At 42.1% G+C, this 4816-nt stretch overlaps 1 long non-coding RNA gene across 2 annotated transcripts; it reads right to left on the bottom strand.

The window, feature by feature from the left end:
• Nucleotides 1–548: 548 nt before the first annotated feature.
• Nucleotides 549–4420, bottom strand: LOC123373348. Of its 2 annotated transcripts, none has more exons than XR_006580675.1 (3): nt 3613–4420; nt 2032–2119; nt 549–1950 (listed from the first exon to the last, which is right to left on the bottom strand). It is a non-coding gene; the product is annotated as an uncharacterized LOC123373348 (long non-coding RNA). The 2 variants fall into 2 exon arrangements; XR_006580676.1 differs by having other exon boundaries at nt 4050–4420.
• Nucleotides 4421–4816: the final 396 nt, after the last annotated feature.

Here is a 4816-nt window from a genome sequence, read left to right as displayed (position 1 = left end):
GGAAGCTCAGCCCTTAAAGGCACAGCCCCCACTGCCATAATGTTGATTCATCTGGTACAAGGTAGAGAGTATTTGCCTCAGAGACTGATTCTCCTTCTCTGGTCTGTGAACTTAGATAAAGTCTAACTTTTATGCAGGGAGAAAAAGTTCCAGCACAAGTGTCCATTTGTTCTGACACTCTCATAGCTCTAGCTTCTTTTGGAACTTAATATTGAGAGTCCTTCAGGGCAAGTACACTTTCCGCCCAGATAACCACTGGGTCCCAGTGATGTCATAGAGAAATGCTTCTATTGGGTTTGGCTTTTGCATTTGAGAGAAGATTTCATCTCTATTCTTTCATCTACACCTGCTCCAGTTTTAAATCCTACAGCCACAATATGTAGCTGAACAGCATTATCACAGACCCAATGCAGAGAGGGAACAAAATAAGGCAAGTATCTTTATTTCATTATAAGGGCAAATTATTTCACAGGGGCATATATAGCCTGTACTGTAATAAACACTGTAAATTACCTATACAGTAGTTTGATGTCTGACCAAGACCCCATAACAATGCAATTATTGACCAATTTCTGTATGTTCAAAAAACCAAACTAGTTAGTGTTTCTGGAAATCACCAGTAATCTGCTCCTTGGGGCCAATACTCCTTCCTTATCTCATTTCACCACATCCAATTTAGCTGCTCACTCCCCCTTAATGTTGGATGGTAAAGCATGCAAAACATCTACAAGGTTCCAAATAACCAATTCCTAGAAGTGACACTCTAGCCCCTTTACTCCCCTGCCTCACCACATAAAAGGGAGACTAACCCTGTTTCCCCTTACCACTTTATTCCCCTGTTCAAGTGAGTAAGACCTGTTCAGATAGAGCAGGCAGGGACTCCTCATCCTACGTACCCTACTTGTGGGCAAGGTGGCTACAGATGAGGAAAGGGAGAGGAAGAAGTCTTGGCTCCACTCTCTCCCCACACTCCTAATTTGCTGGCCAAAGTGTCTACCAGGTTCACAGGGTGAATAAGCTACACCACAAAAAACATCAAGGTAATCTTGCCCTCTCTCCCGGACCAGGGGAAGAATTGTGATTGAGTCACAATTCTCTTTCGTGGTCTGTTCCTGGGGGGTATAGCTATGACTGTCACTTCTCAAGGCAGACTGTAATGTTACAATCGATCCACAGGAGAATATAAAATCCCATTTTGTATTCTAGAGATCAGTTTCCCAAAATCGCTTAGTAACTTGCTATTTTCATCTTTTCACAAATTTTATGTAGATGCATTAAGGTTGGATGGGTTGATGTGGCTTCTTACCAACAACATTTATAAAACCCAAAATAGTTCCCTGTTTATTCCAGCCTCCCTTGAAAATCTTTGAAGTATCTTCCAGTGCTTTGTTTCTCCATGGCAGAAGGGAGGTATAATGCTGATAGAAGAAAGGTTATTTGAGCGGTGTGCAGTAAATACTACTTCCAAAGTACAGCCTGTTCCTGATCTCATTGAAATTAACAGGAATGTTAGCAGATGATTTTCAAAGGGTGCTGAATCAGGCCCATAGTATCCAATAAGGAAGTGTGCTGGAGGGCTCACGGTATTGGTAATTGGCATGCTGGAGACTTTCACCTCTGTGTCATCATTTTAAAATTCCACCTTGACAGATACTGTTACCAACCAGCTGTTTATTGGGCCATGTGATGTGAACATGTTCTCAGACCAGCTTCCAGTGGATACTGCTATTTCTGAGAGATACCTAACTAGCACCCTTGTTTGCAGTCTTAACAGTGGCTGAGGACTGCATGACAATGGAGACCTTGGTCCTGGGGTGGTACCTATCAATCCTAGCTGACGCTGACTGGTGGAACCATGTGAGGAAACCTGCACGTTTGTTTTTGCTTCCTGTTCCGAACCTATTCTGCACATCAACAAACGGCTGCAATATCAGGATACCAGGCTGGGACCTATTGGGAGAATGAAACATCTTTTTAAAATCTGATTAGATTAGACTGTTTGGTAGTAAGCAAATGAAAGAACGATCTTACATCAATAGGATATGCCACACTTCTGTCTGTCATCTCCGCACCAACCTCCTGCAACTCCTAACACCTGCCAGACTCATGTCACTGTCCGCTGGAATGACACAGGATAAGATAGTGTGTGCATATGTGTTAAAGGCCAGAGCACACAGTCTAGGACTAGATTGTGGCTAGGATCAAGTGATGGGATATCATCCTGCTGCTGGCTCTATTCTAGCTGCAAACTGCTTGGAGATCACCTTCTGGTCAAACACCTTTACAATTCACATAGTGTTCTTTCCCATCACCTTCACAAACTTGTGCAGCTCTTTATTTACAATAGCATACAATCCTTAGCTCATTCAGACAAGGAGGGGGAGAAACAGAAAGCAACTTCCCTCTGAAAGATATCTCTTGGCTCTGACTGTGAAAAGCCTACAAGTCCTCCCTCTCCCCGAGAACTTTCTTTCTGTGCCTTTCTACTTTCTGGGCTAATGCATTAATTAGCCTTGTAGCTGTCTCCAGCCCATTCCCAATCTATCAGGCACAGTTTTTGTCCCTCAGGTTTACTCTGGGCGTGGGTGGGATTTAATTGGTGATCCAGTGATCAAAGTACTGGCACAGCAGCTATTGGCCATAACTCAGTGACAGACAATCTAAAAGGTGGGGAAAAAACTCAGCTGCTAACAAAGCAGTCTCCACAGTTTTGCTGAGTAGGCCCAAACTGATATTTTCTCTATGATTTTTTGGGAGGCAGGGGTGGTGGAACATCAGAACACTAGTAGAAGATATTTTATTGGGACAATTAGCAATGAAGAGGTTCAAAGGAGGCTAAAACTATATTTCTATTAAAAAAAAATTCCCCCACAACATGCTCACTGCCCACAGGGAGAGAGTGCCTCAGGTTGTTCTCAGGTGACCCTTTAAGACTAGTGCATACAAATAGGATCACTTTACTAATGATTGACTTGATGCATGTGTTATATGTGGGATGTGTGAATATTCCAATAACTTTGTTTTTAATCTTTTTACATTCATGCATTTTCTCATTTGTGTGTTTGCTTTCAATAAATATTGTTAGTGAGCAAGCTTTGCTAGTATGAATGCTCACGGAAAATGAACTTTGAGCCTAAATAGTCACCAAAAGCAAACCTGAAATTTCATAGTCAAGTGTAAAATTTGCAGTTCAAACTTCACTGTTGATTGATAGAAGTTCTCCAGTCAGGGAATACAAACAAACTCACGTGACACAATGTGATTTTTTGAATATTCACAATGAGCTGGTCATGAATAATCAAATAACTTAACATCATTCACTAAATACACTTGTGAATAACTGCAAATTAAGAAATTAGGGACTTTTGTATCTGTTCATGACCAGAAACAAGGTGAAAATTGTAGAACAAACTGTATTCTATGAGTTGTTTGCCCAGTTTACTTTATGGTAATATTTTATGAATAGTATTTGATGATTCCCAGAATTTAAAAGTATCTAGTATACACCTCTCCCTCTCCCCCCAGAACTCTGCTTTCCGCTGAGTTACCAGCCAGAGCACTGTCTTGTCTTCCCATTGATAGTTACATTTAACTGTCACCCTGGTATGCTACCTCTGCTCCCTGCTTTTGAGTGTTGCTCTCTGGCTCCATCTTCTGGGTTTTCAGCCCACATATGGGGTTTGTCAAAGTCTGCAGATTGTAACCACAGCCTGATAGGTTTGCAGCAGACAGGAGTTAGCAAGGGACCATTGTAATTAAATGAACATCGTGCAACCTGACCATAAAGGTGAGTGAATCTGATTGATTGGGGCCCCAATCAAATCAAGTTCCTTCGTGTAGGACTCAACAAAACATAGGGCCAGTCCTGCTTTTCTATACACCACCTGGAGAATTGAAATTCTGAGTTTTCTTCAGTGATATTAGGAGATGTAATTTTAAAATCCATTCATAGATGTTTATGTTCAAACACTTTTTCATTTGTGCAAATGTTAATATCAGAGGGTGCCTGGATCATTGCTGCTAAAGTGTTTTGGACATTACATACATACCTTCTCTCATAGTGCAAAGCATGAAAAGTCACAATCACAATGAACAGTAAACAGCACACGGAAGTCATTGCCAGCAGTTTTCCTCTACATTTCAGTCTTTGCCCAGCCTTGAGAAGTGTGGCGTACCATATCCCATCTCAGCCACAGCATCAAACCACACTTGCTGAAGGTGCCCCTGGTGTCTTGCACAAGTCCCTTGAAAACCTTTCTTCAGCAATCTTCATCCACTCATTTGACCCATGCATCCCACAAACTCAAGTTTTCTTTGTCTGATTATCTTGATATTACTTCTTTGCTGGTAGTGTGTGAGGTATCGCTAATGCACAGCAATCACCTGTAGCATTTGAATTCAAAAGCAGAAAGCCTTTTAAGCAGTGGTTTTCAAACTTTTTGTATTGGTGACCCCTTTCACAAGCAAGCCTCTGAGTGTGACCCCCCTCTTATACATAAAAAGGGGGGTTATTTTTATATTTATATTTAAAATGGGGGCTGGGAGTTGCCAGCTCTATGGAGCTGATACCTCATGACCTCCAGTTTGAGAACCCCTGTTCTGAGGGTACATCTACACTGGACTAAAAGATGCGCAGCATGGAGAGGTTGGCCTGAATCACCTGACTCGGCTTGCAGGGCTTGGGCTGCAGTTAAAAAGTTGCTCTGAAGACATTTGGACTTTGGCTGTAGCCTAGGCTCTGGGGCACTTCCCCCTTGCAGAGTCCTAGAGCTTGGGCTCCACCTGAAGTCTGAATGTCTACACAGCAATTTTACAG

Source organism: Mauremys mutica, chromosome 6 (assembly GCF_020497125.1).
Source record: "Mauremys mutica isolate MM-2020 ecotype Southern chromosome 6, ASM2049712v1, whole genome shotgun sequence".
Classification (NCBI taxonomy): Eukaryota; Metazoa; Chordata; order Testudines; family Geoemydidae; genus Mauremys; species Mauremys mutica.
Note: the sequence above shows the minus strand (reverse complement) of the source record. Positions and strands in the feature narration are given on the sequence as shown.